General features: G+C 42.7%; 1 pseudogene; it reads left to right on the plus strand.

Moving 5' to 3' along the window:
• Positions 1–15,764: 15,764 nt before the first annotated feature.
• LOC127191020 (prefoldin subunit 6-like) lies at positions 15,765–16,268 on the plus strand (annotated as a pseudogene).
• The last annotated feature ends 7,367 nt before the right edge of the window (positions 16,269–23,635 follow it).

Consider the following 23,635-nt stretch of genomic DNA (forward strand, 5'->3'; position numbering starts at 1 on the left):
CCCTCCCTCGCTCTCGCTCCCCTCCCCCTCCCGCCCTGACCGCCTCCTCCCTCCTCTCCGCACCCTCCCGTTCCTCCCTCTCCCTAAGGCGCGCGCCAGGGGGCGCACGAGGCCGGCGCCGCTCTCCGCCGGCCCCTCGGAAGAGCTCCACCCCCCTGCGCGCGCTCCGCGCACGCGCGTCCAGGCTGCAAAAGTCCCCCTCTGGCAGCCGTAGCGCCTCGGTGCCAGCCATGCCCTCCCTTCCCACACCCCCTCCCATCCCGCGTCGGCTGTGCACATGCGCAGTTTTCTCCACGCGATTGCGATGGGAGGGGGTGTGTGGGAGGGTGGAGCGCATGCGCTTCTCTTCGCCCCTCTCCAGGAGTGTCGCTTCACCTCAAAGTGTAGTGTGTCAAGTGCTTGTTTATGTCTTCCGATAGGCCTCCCGTCTTCCGTGTCATTTCCCCTCCCGGATTAGTTTGGGATTTCCATGGCGGTGCTGTAAAAGGGCAGCACGCGCGCGGCGGCTAGCAGCGACCACGCGCAGGCAGGATTAGCGAGCGCTCCGCACTTTCCTAAGGCTTCCCCTGGCAGTCGACTCCCGACAATGGAGGGGCCGCTCTTCCCCCTCCCCCCCTTACCACCCTCCGAGGTAATTTCCGGCCCTGTGTGCAGGTGGGGGCGGAAACGCCCTCCGCGGGCACGAGGCACCTGCTGGGCCACGCGCGGACGTCCCGCTTTAAGTTTGAATCCCGAGCAGTCCCCGCCCCGCGCCTCCGCTCCGGCCGGCGCGCGGGGGCGTGTCCCGGCAGCGCCAATTAGCCGGGTGCCGCTTCTGCTCTACTTGTCGCGGACCCCGGGCCAAGCCTCTCTCGGAGCCACCGTCCTGGTCGCTAATGCCCCTTCCCTTCTCTCAGGCTCGCCGCCCCTGCACGCGCCCACCCGGGCGAAACAAACAGACTCCATCTGCGCAGGGTAAAGGCTGGTTGTAAACTGACCTGATTTCAAAATGTGGAAGTTGGCAGTAGCGCCAACTCTTCGCCGTGTTGCTCAGTAAATAGGATAGTGGGGGGAAAGTGTTCTCTTGTGAACACCTTCCTGAGTGATTAGCCAACATACTGCCGAGATTTCACTGCTATAAAGAAGAAAAGAGGAGGAGGAGGAAAAGAACTACTCCTGGATGAAGACTCAAATCTATTTTACTAATTCTTAACAAGTCCCAAGACTTTCCTAACCCCCCCCCCCAGGATAAAACCAAATGTATTTAGTGGTAAGTAAAGTAAGAAGAAAAAAAAAAGGATAAATTGGTCGTAGTCTGTCCTTAAGAGAGATATTACCGCCGGGTGTCCTGGCGCATGCCTTTAATCCCAGCACTCAGGAAGCAGAGGCAGTTCAGACCAGAGACAGACACTACCAAAGCAACTGGATAAAATTACAGATTCTCCAACAAAAGAAAGAAAAAAAAAAAATAATAATAAGGAGAACCCTGCCTGAAAGGAATTATTTTAACGGCTAAAGTTTTGTGAGTTCGAGATTGCTTGTTGAGTTCCTTACACTGCACAAGTACAGTTAAAGTTGTCAGTTACAGCCAGTGATTTGAGGTGATGTTGATTTATTCGTGGTAATTAAGCCTTAGGGTGTGCACATATCTCCTTAAACCAAATAATTGGACTACCTTATAATTGGTTCAAAATACACAAACCAACACAGTAAAGGAAATACAACTTTTAGCCATGTTACAATTAATATTTGGAAATACAGCACAAATTATATTACCATAGGAGAAGTCTCAGAATATAATTTAAAGTTAAGTAAATAACACTGTTCCGGGTGGGCACAAATTTTAAGTTATTATCTAATCTATTTTATTCCTACTTAATCTTAGTTTGCTCTTTGGTTCAAAAAATAAATGAATATGATCTTCATCAAGTCACTGAAGCTAGTGTGTGTACTATTCACTCTGCATTGTTTAATTTCCATAAAAGGAAATTTGTGTGGGAAGAATTAGTTAAAGAAGAATAATTCTTGGGGGGGGGTGGAGTTTAAAATAGTCTGTATCAATCTTTTCTTTAACCTAATGGCAAGCTTTAAGTTTGCATCTGTGTCCCCAGTGCCTAGCACAGCTCTTAGGTGTAGTAGACGCTCATAGATGATAATTGATTTTTTTTTTTTTTAGAGAAGAAAACTATACGAGGTTTTTTTCAACTGATGAAGTCATTCAGAAAATGTATTCATGCCTACATTCTACCATGACTTTTACTAGTTGCTAAGTATAAGGAAATACCCAAGATAGTATTTTGAGTTTAGCAAACTTAGAGGCATCAACTTTTTTTCGATCCATGTGGACCTTGGAAGGCATGAACCCCATTATCTCAGTTTTCCAGGATGGAAGGGTTGAAACATAAAGATTGTCCAGTGTCGCACCACTCTTCACTGATACGACTGAACTTCAAGCATAGGCAAGGGACCGTCTCAATCATTCATTCTATGCCATCCGCTGTGGGTCAAGACATGACTTTAAGGTGACTTTTAAGTGTGGAGGAGAAAATGTACTAACAAATAACATTCTGATTTGGTGAATAGATACTGTCCTGTAACTAAATTGAATAGGATGTTGTGGTCTTTCTTAAATGAAGGAAATAGATTCCTTTTCCTTTCTTGCTTTCTAAAATACATGTATGAGGACCAAAATTCCTTCATCACTCTTGATCCATGAAGTACCCATTGGTCTCATGATACAATATCTTGGTAAGAACAAGCAGGTTAGATCTTGTCCCTACAGGCAGAAGGGACCTTGAGACAAAGAGCGGCACTGAGTTCCTTAGTGGCACACACCTTTAATCCCAGCACTCGGGAGGCAGAGACAGGTGGATCTCTGTGAGTTCGAGGCCAGTCTGGTCTACAAAGCAAGTCCAGGACAGCCAGGGCTACACAGAGAAACCCTGTCTCAAAAAAGAAACAAACAAACAAAAATATTGATCTTACCTCTCTGTACTGCCACACATACTTGTTAAGGACTTAGGAATGAAGACTTTGGGAAATGCGTTTTAATGATAGGTTTGAGTGACTATGTTAAAATCATCATTTTTGTGAACATTTCATCTATTCATGAAGATTAACTCTGATAGAGCAGAGTAATTTGTGTAATGCTTTATGGGTGCGTTTGGTAAGTATTTTATGGCAGAGGTCTGCAAACTGTGTTCTGTGACGCCTTCAGCGTTAGCTTAAAGTCAGATTAAAAAAAAACAAAAACAAAAAACCCAAGACCTCTACCTCCTCTTTACCAGAATTGCTTTGCTTTACTTATAATGGATCATGGGTGAGATATATTTGAAAGCATGGAAATTCTACTTAATATATATTCATATATACTTATGGGATTTACTGCCTTGGAAGACTCCACCAGGCTGTTACATTCTTGAAAATGCAGATGAATGGAGGTTCCAAGATAAAATAATCTTGACCATTAGCTATGAGTCACTGAATTGGATCTTTGTCTCGCTTTTGCCATGTTTACAGTGTGCCCAGAAGATATGCCAAGAAAGACCCTGATCCTGCCTTGAACATTTCTGTGGATCTCCTCATTCACTGTGAAGATGCCTTCTATAAGTCAATGAATATATCTTGCTCAAATGTCTTAACATTCATAAAAGGATGGCAAGCCTACTGCCTGTAGCTGACTGTTAGAATTTATGTTCTACCCTTAATGTACAATACAGACTATTCCTACTTCTCAGAGAATGTACACTGAGATCTTTACAATTCAATACTCATCAAAAAGCTCAATAGCATTTATGGAGAAGTGTCTGATAGATGCATAGCTATTTTCCCCTCTAGTTCAGGGTCAGCAAATATACAATACTGCTCTTGCTACTCTCCTTTCCAAGCCTCTGGCCAACTTTAATCCATAACCCCTTTCTGAAGCTGAGCTTAGACTCTTGCTCAAACACAATTCTTTCCAGCCAGTGCTGCAGGCAGCCATTGGCATCTCATCAGCATTGGCATGCAACATGAAATCCATTTGCTATTTCACCTCTGGATACTCTTAAAAGCCAAACTGTCAGAAAGCCATGAACTTGAAATTCATCATTTTGTCCCCTTGTAAGATTCTTTCCTAGAATTGCTCTTTGGACTTATGTCATCAGCCTACATTACAATCATAAGAAAACTTCTTAGAAATGCATCCTATTTACTGTAGGGGTATTTTTGGAGTGCCTGTCTTCTGAGGATTCTTTTTGACCATTGAAGGGCAAAGGTTAAGCAACACACCTAAATTCACTCAGTGAAGTGGGAGACAGGAACTGAAGCAAAGACCATGTGAGGCATGTCCTTTTCCTCCGCTGTTCTTTGCATCCTCAGATTTGCTCCTGGCCTTGGCTTCTACCTGCCTCCCCAACCTGCCTTCCTCCCGCCTGTCTGCAGCCAGTCCTTACCTTGTGTTTTTGTTTTCATTTTCCCCGGAGACAGGGTTTCTCTGTGCGGCCTTGGCTGTCCTGGACTTACTCTGTAGAGCAGGCTAGCCTTGAACTCAGAGATCTGCCTGCCTGAATACTGGGACTACAGGCTCGTGCCACTACGCCCGGCTCACTCTTTACCTTGTTTGCATGAATTTCAGGTACCTATTCCCCGGCTCTATTGACTCAATTTCTGCCCTTCCTCACTTTTCCCTGCCTCTTTCATCCTTCCAAAGGAAGCTTATTTTTTTAGATAAACTCTCCCTGCATTTACTCATCAGCTCACGACAATCTGAATCTGCTCTAGTGTTTTCCTGGAATTACTTTATTGGAAGTCACTGATGACCTCCTAACTGCCAAATATGATGACATCTTCAGTCCTCATCTTGGCCCATCTCTCAGCAATTTGACAATGTTGATCACTCCTTGCTCTGTAAAATTTCTCTCTGCCTCTGGCCTCAATGACAAATTGCCCTCCAATTTCTCTTCTTATCTCTCTAACCACATCTTGGCTTTCCTTATTGGATCCTCCTCTTCTTCCCATCTGATATAGGTACTCTCCAAGGATTCGCCTTTATCTCTCTCTTCCTGTTGCAAGCCTCTTTGAAGTCATTGTCTGTCACCACAATTTCAACCATTGTCTTCCTGAAGCCGATGCCTAAATCTACACCTTTAGTCCCTTCTGATTGTCAGAGATGCTACATGTATCTCTCATACCTGGGCATAATCTATTTCTAAACATTTTTTTAAAAACACATTTTCTTGCATAATTTTATCTATATATAGTAACTGTCCAGTACACATACAAAGTCTTTATTCCTAGGTATAGATGGAAACCTATTTTTGGCTTTTTCTATGGATTTTTGGAATGTCCCGGTATTAGTACACATTTAATTCAAACTTTTATCTTTCTTTCTTTCTTTTTTTTTTTTTTTTTTTTTTTTTTTTGGTTTTTTGAGACAGGGTTTCTCTGTGTCCTGGACTCACTGTGTGGACCAGGCTGGCCTCAAACTCACAGAGATCCACCTGCCTCTGCTTCCTGAGTGCTGGCTGGGATTAAATGAGTGCACCACCACACCCGGCTGAGATACCATTTTTAATGGGTTTTTGTTGTTTTGTTTTGTCTTGTTTGGTTTTTGCTTTTAGCTTTTTGAGACAGGGTTTCTCTGTGTATCTCTGGCTGTACTGGAACTCACCATGTAGACTAGGCTGGCCTCAAACTCAGGAGATCAGCCTGCCTTTGCCTCTCGAGTGCTAGGGCCATTTTAATGTTTTATTTGCTAAGAAATGCCTATTAATTCTGACTGAGTTTTTAAGGCTTTTCAATATTAGGGTTAAAATAAAAGGAAAAGATTTCCCATTTGCACAGTAGGTTCATGCCTATAAACACTTCCTCTGCTCCAAATACATAGCAATGCTAAATGGAAATATACAAGTAGAGGCAAGCTAAAAACAGTAATCTTTATGAATCAGGAAGAAATCACAAAGGAAAGCAAAGTGGAGAGAGAAGTGGAAAAACTTACATCTCAGATATTAGATCTGGTGGCCATTTTTAACTGAGGTTAGTGGATGCCAGTTATCTGTTTATGTATCCGAAAGATTTTATGTAATAGTCACAAAGGTCTTAGTTCATACAGAGCTTGCCAGTGAAGTCTTATTAAGGAGCTAATGATAGCTCCCAGATAATTTGGTTCTGAATCCACAACATTCTAATCTGTGTCTTCACAAAGTTCTAATCAGTCATTTCACCTACTAGAATCCTTATCACAAATGAGGTTTTATTCCTGAGAACTGTTAGGCTAGATCCCAGAAGCAGGAATTGACACCAGGAAGATAAAGTGCAACCATAGACCAGAGGCTTGAAACATCCCTTTGCACACAGCATACACTTAAAAAAAATGTAGATAATGTTTCTGTATGTTTATTTTAGTGGATACATCATATATAAATTTTAAAACCTGAGGTACAGTATCTTATGATGTAGAGATTTTTTTATTCTAATTAATTCTTAATTTTGAGGTAGGGTCTCCCTGTACAGCCCAAGCTGGCCGTGAACTCACAGAGATTGGCCCATGTCTGTTTTCTGAGTGCTGAGATAAAAGGAATGCGCCACTATGCCAAGCCGTTAATAGTTTCCTGCTTTTCTTCTTTAGGGAGCCATTTTTTTTTATTAGTTGCATATCTCTTCTTGCAACCTCCCTTTTCCAAAATAAAAATACATGTTTTTACAAAGCAAGTCCAGGACAGCCAAGGCTAACACAGAGAAACCCTGTCTCAAAAAACCAGAAAACCAAAAACAAGAATACATGTTTTCTTACTTTTCTCCCTTTCATAGGTGAGAAGACTGTATACCGTGTATATGGCTCTCTACCTAGCTTTCTACACCTAACAGTATGTACAGATGATTGCTCGCTCTCAGGACATGAGGACTTTGGTCACTCTTTCTCATGTCTCTGTGTACCTCACTTCTTTCATGAACATGGTTTACTCAACCGGTCCTTTCTTGGTTAGACATGGGCTACTTACACCTGGTCACGGTCTCAAAATGAGCCACTCACACCTGAGTTATTTTACACTGCCACACATTTTTTGTGAATACAATAAAATTGCTGGGTAACTGCCGCCTGTGGCTACAACTTTCTAAGAAGTTGAGAACTTAATCACATAGGAAGATAGAGATATTACCTTGCTACCAGGAAGTGGGTGCAGCCACCTCCTGTGTTGTTCCACTAGTACAGTACTCCCTAACCAGCATTCTACTGTTTAGTTACAGGTTGGGAGGTGGGAGGAAGGAAACTGTACAGCTAGCAAATAGCCATTGAGTGATGTCTTGAGAGAGATCAAAAGAAATGCATTTAGTATAAGCAAAAATATGTATTTCAGTAAATAAATGTGTATTACTATATTAAATATATATCATTCGATGTTAAGTATAAAATTAAGCCATATTTAGGCTGGAGAGATGCTCAGGGGTTAAGAGCACTGTCTGCTGTAGGCTTTGTTTTTTAACAATTAAACTTTATTATACAACCCAACTAGCTTACACAAGAGGGGGAAAAAGATTAAAGGGAAAAAAGAGTGAACCTTCCGGTATCTGTTCCACGGGATCGGTCCCTAGGTGTCTCTGGCCTGCGTGCTGGTCTGGCCTGTTCGCTAATCCATGTGCGCTCAAGCATGGTTTGAACCTGCTCCTGCTCTCTCTTCTCTGCCTGCCTGTCTCAAGTGCGAAGGGCAGTCTCCTTCTCCCATTAGAAAAACAATAGTCCAGGTGGAGTCCCCAGGTCTGCTTCCTGAATTCCAGGCCCAGGATGGCTCCACCCAGTCTATCTCAAGGTATCCACGGTGTGTCCAAAGGTAAAGCCCGCCAAGACTGCTTTCACCTGTGACAAAGCTTACAGTCTTTCCCACAGCCTGCTCTCCCAGAGGTCCTGAGTTCAATTCCCATCAACCACATGGTGGCTTACAACCATCTATCGTGGAATCTGATGCCCACTTCTGCCATGCAGGTATTCATGCAGTTAGAGCACTCATCTACATAAAATAATCTTTTTTTAAAAAATTAAGCTCTATTTAATTGTAAAGTGACATTGGAATTTTTATTTTCCTTTTTAGTAGTATTGTGTATGAGCTTGATATGTATGTGTGTGTGCATACATGGGGGTAACAGCACAACTTTGAGGAGTTGGTTCTCTCCTTCCACTGTTATGCGTATCTCAGAAATTGAACCCATATCATTTGGGTTACCCAGCATCCACCTTTACCTGCTGAGCCATCTTGCCAACCCAGGTTTATCTAGTTTTTAAAATGACTTCTATACTCTAAATGTACATTAGAATTGATGCCCCATGGCTCAAAGATGCCTGAAAAACCATTTATTATACCCTCAATAGGAAAGTTGACTCAGAAACTGGAGAGGTGCCTTAACGGTTACAAGCACTGTCTGTTCTTCTGGGGATCCAGGTTTGATTCCTACCACCACATGGTGGCTCACAACTGCACCAGTTCCAGGGGATCTGACACTCTTTTCCAACTTCCTCCAGCACTAAGCGCTCAGGTGCACAGACATACATGCAGATAAAACCTTATACATACAAATAAAAATAAATAATTTTTAAAAATCTAGTTCAGAAATAAGATTACCAGAAAAGTGAGGTAAAAGAGTAATACAAATTAAAGGCTAAACCACCAAGGTACAACAACTATGAATTTGTATACAACTAACAACTTAATTCAAAAAATACACAAAGTATCCATTATAAGAAGAGATTGGCAAGATCACAGCTGTAGTTTAGGGTTTTGACTTTTGTTGTTGTTGGTAGTGGTGATTTGTTGGTTTGTGCTACTAGAGAGTGACTCCTGGGCCGTGTTCATAAGCAATTATACTGAGCCATATTGCCAGCCCTACTGAAGATCTTTAGTACAAAAGGAGTTCTGTTGGTTATTACTCACTTTTCCTGTTGACAAAAGCAACTTCAGGGAGAAAGGGTTTACCTTAGCTCACAGCATCACAGGGAAGTCATAACAGCTTGAACTCAAGTCAGCTGGTCACATTGAGCCGCAGTCAGGGAGCAGAGAGGGCTGAATGCCACTGTTCCTTTCCCTTTCCTTTTTTTTGTTCAGACTAGGACCCTGCCCATGAGAAGGTGCTGCCCACATTTGAGGAGGGCTTTCTTACCTCAACCCAATCAAGAAAATCCATTAGAGGCACAACCAAAGGCTGACCTAATGTACACACTTCCGCACAGCCACGCCCACACTCCCATGTAGCCACACCCAGAGGATAACCTAATCTACACACTCCCATGCAATGGTGCCCAGAGCCTAACCTAATGTACACACTCCCATGTGGCCACGCCCACACTCCCATGTAGCCACGCCCAGGGGCTCTTGCTAGATGATTCTAGATCTTGTCAAGGTGACAGCCCTTATAAACCATCACAACTACTTAGCCAGAAACATGGGTTCCTCTTGATCTTCCATGAGAATGGTGACCACGATTTAAAAGTCAGGACCTCCAGTACAGACTCCTTCCAGCCTTCATGTAGAGTCTTATGGAGAGATTCTCTATTAGTAGGAGTGATACTCAACATACTCAACACCTTTTATGATGTTAGCATCGCCTAAACAGAACAGACATCTAATCATCAGGAAGTGCCAGCTGTGTCCCGTGCCTATGGCAACCATTTCATGAAATTTTCTGTAGGTCATGGGAGCTTTGATTCTTCTCTTATAGAGTTTAACATGAAGAGGGAACTCTACCCCATTCTGGTAAATTGAACTGCAGTGTTGCAGGAGACGGATCAACAGCCCTCGCCAAAAACAACAGCAGTGCTTTGGCCAGGGTGTAAAATGTGAATGCCATGGGTAACTGATTAGACCTGAGAAGGAAACAGTTAGCTGTGAGTTCTGACATCAACCATACCTGACATTATCCCATCTCTCTAAGTATACCTGAGGTTATCTCATGCCATTTGCTGACGATTTAGCCTCATGAAAAGCAGAGTAACACCCTGTGCTTCGGGGTCTTCCACTGTACAGTGGAGATCACGTTGTCTTTTCAGTGCCTTCTGTTCTTGCCAGTAGCAGTAAGATCACATGAGGCATTTAAGATGTCAATAGAAATACTACAGGCCCAATGAGTAGGCAGGGCAAGAGTCGGTGGTAGAAGAAACATACAAGCCAGGATCATTGTGAGCTCAAGTAGTAATAGGAAGAAAACTAGCAGATGTCTATGGAGCTTTTGTTCTCTTATTTCATAGTTTTATAGATTCCATATCTAGAAAGAAAAATAATAACAACAACTACTACAAGCCCTTCATTCAAGACAGTTCTAGTCAATTGAGCATTCATACCACAAAGTGCACGCAGATCAGAGCGCTTAGAGTAGATGTATCTAACTCCTGAGACTCCCGGTTGGTGGTGAGAAGTAGTTCAAAGACTGGGAGTAAAGTGAAAGTGAAATCTTGGAAAACCATAGCATTCTAGTGGGGTGCCTGCGAGTCCCTCAAGTTGTATATGGAACATGGCATCCAGTGCTTGCTATTACAGACAATGAGAGGTGGAAGAAGGGGCATTAAGAGCTCAGGGACAGCCAGTTGGCTCCACAGTAAGCTTGATGCCAGCCTGAGCTACATAAGATTCTGTGTCAACAAAAACAAAGACACCATGATGTGTAAGAGGGGAACCCTAACACAATGGCAGACAGGGGTCCCTGTAACTCCAATTACCTGGAGGCTGAGGCAGGAGGATCATGAGTCAAAGGTGGCCTGAGCAATAACAATAAGAGCCCTAAAGTCAAGAGGGTGGGCTGGGGGGACTAGAAGGACAGTGATTGAGAGCACTTATTCCATAATTATAAGGACAAGAGTTTGGATCCAGAGGCAGGTGGATCGCTGTGAGTTCGAGGCCAGCCTGGTCTACAAAGTGAGGCCAGGACAGCCAGGACTACACAGAGAAACCCTGTCTCAAAAAACCAAAAAAAAAAAAAAAAAAAGAAAGAAAGAAAGAAAAGAAAAGAAAAGAAAAAAGAGTTTGGCTCTAGCCACCATCACAGTAACCCCAGCTCCAGGGGGAGGTGGGCAGAAACAGAAAGATCCCTGCAGCTTGCTGGAATCCAGTCTAGCTGAGCAAACCAGAGCCCTAGATTCAGGGAGAGATGCTGCCTCAAAGAAATAAGTGGAGAAGGGGAGAAATAAGGTGGGGAAGGGCAGGGGCGTTGGGGCTGGAGATGAGGAACTGCAAACTGTAAGTGCAGGGCCACTGTCCCTCTATAGGGAGGCAGGGCAAAGAAGCACCTTTTCTCACTCAGCTCCTATACCATCCCTGGACAGGACTGTGTCAAAAGCATGATGGTCAGAGGGACTAAGGCTCATAGAAATTAGGGGCTACAATTTGAACGCAGGACCACTGACATCAGCTTTTCTCACGTAGAAGGCTGCCCTGCCTTCTCTGCCTTCTCTTGGGAGAGAGAAACTAGTGTTTCTCATTGCCAGATAGTCATGATTGCTATTTACTTTCTCATCTATTTCATATTATGATAATGTTTTCCTGGAATTGGATGATATAATACTAGAAATTGAAGATGTTTATTCGCTACAAAGATTACATATGCAGGCTTCCTGTCATAATCAAGGGGAGTTGCTCACATCATTTATGATTTCCAGTCTTCTCTGTAGATGATAATGCTTATTTTAGGAATCTGTTTTTACTAAGCTTGCTGATCTTCCAAAGGAAAGTAGGTGATGGGGGTAAAAGGGGGCTGTCACATACCCTTTTGATATTTATTGAGTCTGGAGTCCACCTTAAATTAGTTTGCTGGGAACTATTGCATGTGACGAATGATGTAGTATTTATGATGCTGTGGATGGTTTCCTTTGTAATAAAGCAAATTACTCTAACAAAACTATTTTGTTTCATTTCTTCATACAAAATTCATGTTTGAAATCCATCTAGGCCCTAAAACTTAAAATTTCCATAACAAGTTTTATGCATTATTAAATTTCATGCACTACTGCATTACACTCTTGAAATTGATTGTACAATCTAATTAATTCAGAATATTAACTACAATTTCCATAAAATGAATAGGATAATGTTGATGGGGGTGAGATAGAGGGCTAAGATCAGCCCCCCCCTCTCTCCAGCATCCCAATTATGTGTATACTAAAAACAGCTTCTCTGGAAGTCCCCAGCCAGTAACTTCAATTTGAAGAAACACAGCCAAGATCAAAAGTTAACTTAAAATATTTCCAAATAGACAACTCTTAAAGATTTGGGGTTTGTTCCCAGGCAAACATTTTCAACCTTCCGTCAAAAGGTAAAGCCCCGTTTTCACTTTTGTTTTAGTTTCCTTATTTTGCTTCTGTTAGCCAGAATTTTCATAAGCCATGGGAGTCCTAAATCCAAAGTAGATAAGTTATCAAATTAAAAGTATGATAAGGGTAAATGCACTCCTAGAGACTGCCTCCCCGAGAAGAGAAACGGCAACAATGCGAAAGAGCAAACTGTCAAGAATAAGCAGAGGACCTCAGAAACCAGGACTATTTATGGTACAGGGGCCATTTATCTTAGAGAAAGCAGCCCTGAGCTTATCAGCTGAGCTGGAGGCCCTCACCTTCTCATCTTACAAAACATGATAAATGCTCACGGTAACTTGGGGAAAAAGAGAAGAATTAAGTTCACCCTCCCCCAACACACACCTCTGTGTAAGAAGGCAATGAACTATTGTGTAAAATATTCTAAATCTCTGAGGGCTGTTTAAATGACTTGGGAAATTGACTTGGGTAGAACATCAATTTTCTAACATTGTAGAGCATGTAAGATTATTATGTATCAGAATTAAACCCTCTTCCTTCTGAAAAAGAAAAAAAGAAAAGAAAAGAAAAACAAAACAAAACCTACACAACCTATGCTGGTATCAAATAACCCAGACGTCTCAAGACCCAGACAGACTCTGGATACAAATGAGGTCAAGCTATCATCAAATACCCAGAAGTTTCTAGTCACTACACACCTGTATTGCTGTAGAACATCAGCACGCACCATTGCCTCCAAAACCATTCCAGATTGTCATTTGTGTTCCACCGCACAGAGCCACCTGTTGTCAGAAGGCTCCTCCTGGGACTATCTCAGCCACAAACCCTGTGTTATAGCAAACAGCTTCAGTACCCTGCGAAATTTTGCCATGCTGAGTAGCCAAATGGAAAGAGGGCATCTTTACTACTGTGTTGACATTTTTCTTCTGAGCCAAAATATCACTGCTTGTGCCTCAAGTCCTTCCAAGTCCTTTAAGAAAACTCCTTTTTTTTTTTTAAATCAGCTCCTATGCCCCTTCAGGTCAGACTGGAGAGCGGGAGCCATTCTGTTTATTTGTTCTTTGTTCGTTTATGGTTTTATTATCTCAATTTAAATTTTTGTTTGCTTGTTTGTTTGTGTGTATGTGTGTGGGCTCATGGGTGTCTTGGCACTTGTGGAGGTCAGAGGACAACTTTCAGGAGTGAACTGAACTCAGAGCATCAGGCTTAACAACAATGCCCATAGCCATTGAACCATCTTGCCAGTCCTTTTTTTTTTTTTTTTTTTGGTTTTTCGAGACAGGGTTTCTCTGTGTAGCCTTGGCCATTCTGGACTCACTTTGTAGACCGGGCTGGCCTCGAACTCACAGCGATCCGCCTGCCTCTGCCTCCCGAGTGCTGGGATTAAAGGCGTGCGCCACCACGCCCGGCTTGCCAGCCCTATTTTTATTACTTTTAATATTCTCTCTCTCTCTCTCTCTCTCTCTCTCTCTCTCTCTCTCTCTCTCTCTCTCTCTCTCTCTCTCTCTCTGTGTGTGTGTGTGTGTGTGTGTGTGTGTGTGTGTGTGTGTGTTCATGTGACTGCAGGTGTCCTCAGAGGTCAGAGGCATTGGTTGGTTCATCTTGGCTAAAACTTACACAGATAATAGTATTTCATGTGTGGCATACCTATCTGGTTCCTGATCTCAAAGAAAAAAAAACAAAAAAACCCTTCAACCTTTCATCACACTATAAAGCAAACTGTAGACTTTTCATATGCAACCTTTATTACATCGAGTTACATTTCTCCTATGCCTAATTTGTTGAGAGTTTTTAATCCTGAAAGAACACTGAATACTGTCAAATTTTTTTTGTGTGTGTGTGTCAACTGAGAAGTATATGGCATTTGTCTCTGATTCAGCCCGGTTAATCTCTGTTTCTGGAGATTCATCGATTTCTTTTAGGTTTGCCATTTTTGACATGCAGCTGTTTATAGTAGTCTCTTATGCTTCTTATATTTCTGGGGTATCAGTTGTAATCGCTCCTTTTGTGATTTTGATATTCTCACTCTCCCTCCTTCTCCTCCTCTCCCTATCTCTGAGGAAGGATTTATTCGGGCTACCAGTCTGAGTGGACACCACCATCTTGGTAGAGAAGGCGTGGCAGTGTGGTCCCATGACAGGGCTGTGAGGTGACAACTTGGTACACCTCAGTGGACTAGGGCACAGACAGTGTTCTCTTTTTATCTTAGTCTGGCTGTGAGTTTGTCTGCTTGTAATCTATTCAGAGAACCAACTCCTAACTCCCTTGATCTTTCCTGGTATCTTTTTAGTGTTCATTTATTTCTATTCTGATCTTTTTCAGTTTGCTACTTGTACTGATTTTGGTCTTAGTTCCCTTTTTTTTTTTTTTTTTTTTTTTTTAATTCCTTGAAGTTATTTTTTTATTAAGTTATTTATTTGAGTTCTTCTGCTACTTCCCTTCCCTGCCCCATCCCCTCTTCTTTTCCTAAGCAAAGCCTTTAGGTTTATTTCTGGGATAGAAAGTAGAACAGAACCAGGCAAGTGTGTGGGGTGGGGAGATTTTAAGACAGAGCTCCAAGTTGGAAACCAGATCTGTCTACAAAATCAGTCAACGTCTTTGAGATGTTTACAAAGGGCTGTGGCTTATGTAACTGAGGAGAAACCCACATTGCCATCTCTATTAATGATGCCTCCAGAATTGTGTGAAGTTGTGCCTTAGGAGAGATTTTAAAACACATTTTACTTATACCAGCTTATGCCTTTCTGAATTTGGCAACTCTATTTGAAAGCTTGTGCTTTAGCACAAAGATCAAAGTCCACAGAAAGACTTAGGGTGAGGATGCCTCCTTACCACATGGCACAGCATTGGTTGCTATCAGAATAGGAAGCATTCAGAGGATGTTGCAAACCAAAATTGCAGCAGCAGCTCTCCCACCTCCCAAAATAGTGCAAAACTGTTTCCTGCAGCAGTCGGCTACGGACAGAATGGTAGAAAGGGAAGGTCTGGCCAGGCATATTCCCATGATCCCTGAACTCAGGAGGCAAAGGCAGGAGGCATCTCTGTGAATTTGAGGCCAGCCTGGTCTACATAGCAAGTTCAAGGACAGCCAGGGTTACATAGAGAGTTCCTGTCTCAAAAAACTGAAAAAGAAAGGAGGGAGGGAGAGAGGGAGGGAGGAAAGGAAAGTCTTTTGAGCGAACTGTAAGAGAGTAGAGAAATCTAATATGCTGTGGTATAGACTGTAATTTACTTATGATGATGACTTGAATTCCCAAAAACTTCTCTATGAAGCTAATTACATTAAATCTATATGGGGCAGAGCTCCAATCATTTATTCTTTCATTTACTCAGTAGCTTCAGTGAACATTTCTGCGTGGCTTCTGGCTTACTAGCCATCAACGGGCATGATATTTGTTGTCGGTATTTGTTTTTTCCTAAAAGGAAACGACAATTTTTTTGTGTGTGTGCAACCCCCTCGTATCACCCCACCCTCCACCCCCCACCCCCTGCCACCCAGTAGGTGTTCACCTTCACCATGGCTGAGCTGATCCACGAGACGCTGCAGGGGGAAGTGGAGACATGTCCACAAATGCAGAAGGACTTGAATAAATCCATGTCAGGAAGGCAGAAGCTTGAGGCCCAGTGACCCCCCCCCCAGCCCCCTACACTCCCACGCCCCACCCCCTGCCACTCAGTAGGTGTTCATCTTCACCATGGCTGAGTAAATCCATGTCAGGAGGGCAGAAGCTTGAGGCCCAGCTAACGGAGAACAGTGTTGTGAAGCAGGAACCGGCCTCGCTGGACATATCCAAGGTGGCCTTTCAGCTATTGGGACCTGTGATTGTCAAGCAGGAGCTGGAGGAGGCTCGGGCCACAGTGGGGAAGAGGCTAAACTGTATCACAGTGGACATTAATTAAGAGCTACAAATCGCAGCTTCGGGACCTAGAGCGGCAGTCAGAACAACAGAGGGAAACACTTCCTTAACTGCAGCACGAGTTCCAGAGGGCCCAGGCAGCAAAGGCTTCTGGGAAGGCCTGACCTCATGGAAGGAGGAGGGGAGAGAGGGATGAGGCTAACCCTGAGCCAATAAAATGTAAGAAAAAAAGTATTTGTGCATGTGAATATATATATTCATTTGTGTGCAGGGACATGTGTGTGTGGTTGCGCGTAGATGTGTGTGCTCGTGCATGTGGAAGCCAGAGGCCAACCTCCAGTTTTGTCCCCAGTTTTTTTGTTTTTAAGTATGGGCTCCGGAAGTCAAGTCTTCACACTTGCACTTTGCAGGCCAACCCATCCCTAACTCACCAAAGTATTTTTACTTTGTGTCTCCTGCTTTATAGACACCCAGGGGTGCTTTTTCTTTCGTTGGACAGAGATAATCGCTAGATACAGCCATCTTTTTTTAGCCTACCGTGACATTTTGCTCCAATCATTGGCAGTAGAGCTAAGAACAGGATTTCAGAAGGTTCAGCACTGAATCCCAGGGAGCTGGAGTTGTGAGCTACCTGGTGTAGTTGCTGGGAACCTAGGTCAGGCCCTCCACAAGAGCCATGTGTGCTCTCAGCCACTAAGCCACCTCTCTGGCCCTCGAGATATTTTAACGTTTCTCTTTCTTCCTCCCTCCCTCCATCCGTGTGTGTGTGTGTGTGTGTGTGTGTGTGTGTGTGTGTGTGTGTTTTATTAGAAATCAAACACAGGTAATATATGAGAAAATACTAAAAAAGAAAGAAAGAAAGAAATCCAACACAGATGTGCCAGCCAAACGCTTACTACCCGAGAGATCACCCCAGCCTCTAAATGTCATTATTATTGCTTTGCCCTATTGCTGATTCAGAGGCGTCTTGCTTAATTTTAATGTCTTTGTGAATATTCCAAAAATTTTACTCAAGTAGATTTCTAGTTTCCTTCCACTATAGTCAGAAAGTGTGCCGGGCATGGTGGTGCATGCCTTTAATCCCAGCACTCAGAAGGCAAGAGGCAGGAGGATCACCATGAGTTCGAGGGCAGCCTGGTCTACAAAGCAAGTCTAGGACAGCCAAGGCTACACAGAGAAACCCTGTCTCGAAAGACCAAAAAAAAAAAAAAAAAAAAAAAAAAAAGACAAAAAAAGAAAGAAAGAAAATGTATTTGGCATTATTGCAATCTTGTTAATTTTTGAATTTGAGGCCAATCTAGTCGACATAGTGAATTTCAAGGCAGCCAGAGCTACATAGAGAAACTCTATCTCTAAGGAAGACATTGAAAGAAAGAAAGAAAGAAAGAAAGAAAGAAAGAAAGAAAGAAAGAAAGAAAGAAAAAAGAAAGAAAGGGGAAGAGAGGGAAGGAGAGAGACAGAGAGAGTGGGGAGGGAGAGAGGGAGAGAAAGTGAAGGTTGCTGAGCAAATTTAGAATAGAGAATCTATATATAAATCTAGAAATGTGCAGTGGTGCAGACTCCAGTTCACTTATGGTGGTGGCTTGCATTAGGCCTTGTTTACTACTTTTATGGTATTAAGGGTTTTCTAAATTCAACTATGTAATTTATCACATATTTTCTTTTTTTTTATTATTTTATTAATATATTCTTGGTACATCTCAATGTTTATCCCATCCCTTGTATCCTCCCATTCTTCCCTCCCCCCCCCATTTTCCCATTATTTCCCTCCCCTATGACTGTGACTGAGGGGGACCTCCTCCCCCTGTATATGCTCATAGGGTATCAAGTCTCTTCTTGGCAAACTGCTGTCCTTTCTCTGAGTGCCACCAGGTCTCCCCCTCCAGGGGATATGGTCTAATGTGAGGCACCAGAATACGTGAGAAAGTCATTGTTGCTTATTGTCTTTCTATTTCGACTCAAAGAACTCCCTTTAGCTTTTCTTTTAAGACAATGAAATCCCTCAGAATGTGTCTCTAGAGTATCTTATTCTCTCCATTTCCAAAGGACAGCTTTACTGGGTATAGAATGCTTAGGTTTTGCTTTATTTTGTTTGTTTTTCTTTTAACACATTGACTATGTTGTCTCTCCCTTCCTGGATTGCTAAAGTTCTGTAGAGAGGCACATAGACACCTGCAGTGATGGGTCCCCCCCCCCCATATGCCCCTCCCCCACTCTTGGGTCTCTCTCTGCCTGAGCCTCCCACAGTTTGACTCTAGTGTGCACAGAGAGTCTCATGTCTTTGCCTCTGTCCCCTTCTGTTCTTCCTATTTATACATTTGGTAATACGCTATATATAAATCCTTTATGTTTTTGTCACCCTTCAATTTATTTATTTTTGTTCTTCTAGTTGCTTGTTTCAAATGATTTCTCTTTTTGCTCACTAATTCTTTTTTTTTACTGCAGCTGGGTCTGCTGTTGGAACCCTTGGATGGGTTTCCCTGTTCCCTTGGTGGGCCCTTCAGGGTCAGGATGACTGCTTATTTTTATCAAACAACTCTTTATTAAGTTTCCCATTTTGTTCATTTATTGTTTTTCTATTTCATTCACTTCCCTTGTTTTCTTGCATCTCATTGAGTGTCTTTAAGATCATTATTTTTAATTACTTTTCAGGCAATTTGTGCATTGCCATTTCTTTGGGATCAGTGTCTTGCGTTTGTCTGCTACACTGTCTGTGTAGCTCTGCACTGACGCCTGCACATCTGAAGGACTAGGCCCTCTCTTGCTCTGTAATTGCTGTTTTCAGAAAGTTGAAGGTTTGTTTTTGTTAGATTTCTGGGCTTATGAAATTGCCTCTGGGATCACAACTGAGAGGGGTTGGATTCAGGTCAAGTTAATGACGTTGGCTATGGTGAAGACTTCAGTTGGCAGACATATTCCCAGGGGCTATAGATGGTGTTATGAGCTTTCTAGTCCCTGAACAGGTTCTTTTAAGACCTTGATCAGCGAGATTGGGCTGTAATGAGGGCCCCTTTAAGGCACACAGTCAGTGAGCTCGTTACTAAGCCTAACCTCAGTATTGGCTTCTTCTGGGTCTCCTGGAAGTCTGTTAGAATACCGGATAGCTTCCTAGGTTGGCTGTACTGCCATTGGTCACAGTAGAGATGGCCCAGCATTGAGGCCATGTCTGAGATGGGCTGGAACTACAGGGAGACTGTGTGGCTGCTGGGGAGTGTGGTTCACCACTGTTCTCCAACATCAAGAGAGTCTCGTAACATGTATCACAAATGAGGGAAAGATTAAAATTCGAATTGTGAAGTATAGTTTCTGATGAGTGTGCATCACCATTGTGCTACTGTATAGCTAAAAATTGTGCGTAGAACTATTACTGTAACCCGGGAACTATCTATAAGGTTAATAAATTTGGCATACATGAAGAAGATAAAATAAGAAGGGCGATGAGGCAGAGGAAACCCGCTAAAGTTATAATTAAAAAAAAAATCATCTTTGGGGGTAGAATTAGAAGCATTTAGTCAGGCCTTAAAAATCTCTCACTTGAAGTGCCCAGGATCTTGATGATGGTCACTCTGAGAAGTGTGACATATACATTCCCAGAGACATTTGCAGAAATCTCATTCTGCATGAATAGATACTGTGTGCACATGGTAGAACTTCAGATGTGAGCACAAAGTAGAAGTATATTGTTTTGAGTCATGGCATCTTTACTTTGTCATTCATATAGAATCCTTTCTTGGTCCCTTGAAATTTCCTAATTGTTTTAAATGAAGAGAAATTGTGTCACATATAGTATAAAGGCAGTGACTCTCACATGGGGAGGACCGGGACTCAAGATTTTAACTACTCCTTCCTCCCCCTCCTCCTCCTCTTCCTCAAGAAGACAATGGTGTAAGTAGTGTGAGCACTCCTCACATGCACTGAAGAAAGGACCACACTGGATTCATGACTCCTAAACAAGGTTGAGCAATCATTTGACTAAGTAGACAACAAATCAAAACTCCTAGAATGCTTATCTTAAAGTATTTTTTAGCCTCCACTACTAACGTTTATGCAGGACACCTCATGAGTCAGTGCTCTTAATTTCATACATTTTTCAACAGCCCACTTCATAGATGAAGAAAATGAAGCTCTCAGAGCTTGAGTGACCAACTGACATACACAGGTTAAAAGCCAAGTTTCAAATCCAAGTCTGTCGGTCTCCCTACAGGTAGGCTGCCCGAGGTAGTACTTACATTGTATCTTGAAGAAGTTGGCACAATGTAGGCTTCCTTTAAAAACTCTAAGAGCCAGCTCCATTCACACAGTGCTGTTCGAATGCTAATTGTAGGCGGTACTGGCAAGATTCACATCACTGTCAGCACCTCATCTAGTCAGTACAAATTTGCTATAACCGTCTATCTAGAATAATAATAGAAGCAACAATAACACTTTAAAAATGCATACAGTAGCAAACACCTTACAATCCACTTGTGCAGATTCTTTGTATGTTTAGATTTAGACTCTTTCCATAGGTTTCAAGTTTAGCATCAAGTCCAGTGCCTGGATGTGGCTATTTGGAATGCTATTTTAAAAAGAATTCTGTGATATTGTACAGATTCTATCCATATGAATCATGCCTATGAATGAATAAGTGACTCATATATGGTCACAAAAATGGGCAAACTGAGACCAAAACTCAGAATCCTTCAATCTGTTGTCACTGTAGTAAAACTGCATGATATAGGGAGATATCAATACTCCAGCTTAGCATTCAAAGGCACTAGAATTGCCTGAGCTCAATAATGCTTACAGCAAAATGATGCTTTACACAACATAATGCAAATAAAATTTACTGCAGCTTATGAACAGGCATGTAAAAAATGTCCCCAGATAGAGAGCGCTGTGCAGTATACATATTACAAGGGTGACATAAAGACAGGCTGAGCTATCCTCAGCTGAGTTGTTAGTACCTGGCTGGTAGTAATTTCTGGAAAGTCTAAGCTCAACACTATTTCAGTGGCTGGAGAGATGGCTCAACCATTAAGAGCACTTACTACTCATGCAGAAGATGACGATTTGGTTCCCAGAACGCATATCAGGTGGTTTACAACTCCTTGTAACTCCAGTATAAGGGGATCTGATGCCTTCTGGCCTTCACGCCTGCATATATGTGCTACACATAAACCAACACAGGTACATATACATACACACAAATAAAAAGTAATAAATAACTCTTTTTTAAAAACTCTCTATTTCAATGGCCAAGAACATTTTGGATAGTGTCAATATGGTATCAAACATGACATAAGCCAGGCATGGACTTCCATATCATTAATCCCAGCACTTGAGAGGCAGAGACATGAGTTCCAGGCCAACCAAGGCTACATAGTAAGAGCCTGTTTCAAACAATCATGTCATGAGACGTCACATCAAGCTTTCAGACAGCATAGAAATAATTGTGGCCAGCACTTTAGCTCTCCATGGGAGCTCATTCAGCTTCTAGAAAAGATTTTGTCAGTACAGTTTGTATGCAAATTAGTATTAAAATATAAGACAGGATTAGTAATTAATAGGTAAGCAGGGACATAAAAATGGCCTTTAAGAATGATAGCAGTGTCCCTCAGTAGAAGAATGGATAAACTGTGGTACATATACACTATGGAATACTATTCAGCTTTTAAAAACAAGGAATTCACGAAATTTGAGGACAAATGGATTGAACTAGAAATGATCATAATGAGTGAGTTCACCCAGAAGCAAAAAGAGACAAAGGGTATATATTCACTTATATCGAGACACTAGCCCAAGGGGCATGTCCTATGAAAGACTTTACTTACCAGGAAAGTGGGTCAGAGGGGAGGACATCCTATTGGGACTTTAGGTGAAAGAAGCATGGGAGAATGGGAAGATATAAGGATCCAGAGGGTCTTGGACTCCTACAAGAAGAACATTATGACAGGCAGATCTGGGTCCTGGGGTCCTTCCTGCTCAAACTATGGCACCAAATAAGGAAAATATAGGCAGTAAACTTCGAACTCCTACCCAGACCCAGCCGATGGACAGGACATTCTCCACCGTTGAGTGGAGAGTGAGGTATGACTTTCATACAAACTCTGGTGCCCCATTTTGACCACGTCTCCTTGATGGGGAGCCCTGGTGGCACTCAGAGGAAGGATAACAGGTCACCAAGAAGAGACTCGATACCCTATGATCATATACAGGGGGAGGAGTTCCCCCTCAGTCACAGACATAGGGGAGGGGAGTAGGGGGGAAGTGGGAAGGAGGGAGGAATGGGAAGATAGAAGGGATGGGATAATAATTGAGATGTAATATGAATAAGTTAATAAAATATTTAAAAAACATTAAAAAAAGAATGATAGCAGAATCCATCTGGTTCTTATAGCTTATCAGAGCAATGGCTAGAAAATCATTCACTGTGGTGTAAACTGTGGAGAATAACTAGGCAGAGGAGAGACTCTACCGTCTCCAGTGTAGGTCAGAGGTTCAGACTGCGGCCACACTCTTCTCAGTTGGCAGGGTTATCTTTGAATACAAAAAAGCAAGAAGGTACATATTATTCAGTCAGCTGTGGCCATCAAAGGCCAAACAGCCCTTTCTCTTCCAGCTGGAGTCACCTGCCTGACTACACAATGCCCTGTACTCAGGGCAGTTGAGTGGCAGGGCACCCACCCCACTACTTAGCCCAAGTCACCTCTGAGAGAACAGGCAGGGATTTCTTATAGCTTTACACACTGCCTTTGTTGGTTGTTTCCTAGGTGACAAAGTGTTCTGTCCTTTGCTGTAAATAAAGACAGGAGCAAAGCAAGGGGATCCAACCCTTTCCTCCTCCTCTGCCAGCTGTATGCTCCTTGGGAGAGGATGTGTGGAGCCCTTTGTCCTGGACTCATGCTTTCTTTAAAAAAAAACTTTTTCTGCTGTCCTTTAGGTCAATGTAGAACTTTATATCCATCACAGAGGTTTGCAGCTAATATTCAAGGGCCTCCTGTTCTCACGCCTACTACATCCCATAATATTTTCTAAGCAGAAGAGGAACATACTCAAATACTGTTGTAGTATATGTCCTTTATTGGTCACTAAGTATCCCCCACGGGAAGGATTCTGTTTTCCCACTCTATTGACACCAGAGCTTACGTGTGACAGGTGTTAGCCAAATGTACTATCAGAAGTGACATGTACCCTGACTGTGCAAAGGTTAAGAATCACTCTCAGGGTTCTGCCGCTCTTCTCCCCCTCTCTGCACCCTATCACGAAGATAGAACGGTCTAGGTAGTGGGCTGTCCTGGATCTCAAAGTGAGGAAGATGGTGAAGTGTAGCCACAATACACTGAGGATGACATGTAATAAAAGTGAGAACTAAAGCTCCGTGGATACAAGTCTCTGATAATTGCAATGTGTCTGCTACTGTAGCAGAACACTGACAAGTTAAATACACCAGCACCCGTGAAAAAGCCAGGCACGTAGCTCAGTGTGCCTTTGTAACCACAGAGATGGAGGTGAGGCAGAGACAAGGGCATCCCTGGAGCTCACTGGCTGG

This window comes from Acomys russatus, chromosome 6 (genome assembly GCF_903995435.1).
Source record: "Acomys russatus chromosome 6, mAcoRus1.1, whole genome shotgun sequence".
NCBI lineage: Eukaryota > Metazoa > Chordata > Mammalia > Rodentia > Muridae > Acomys > Acomys russatus.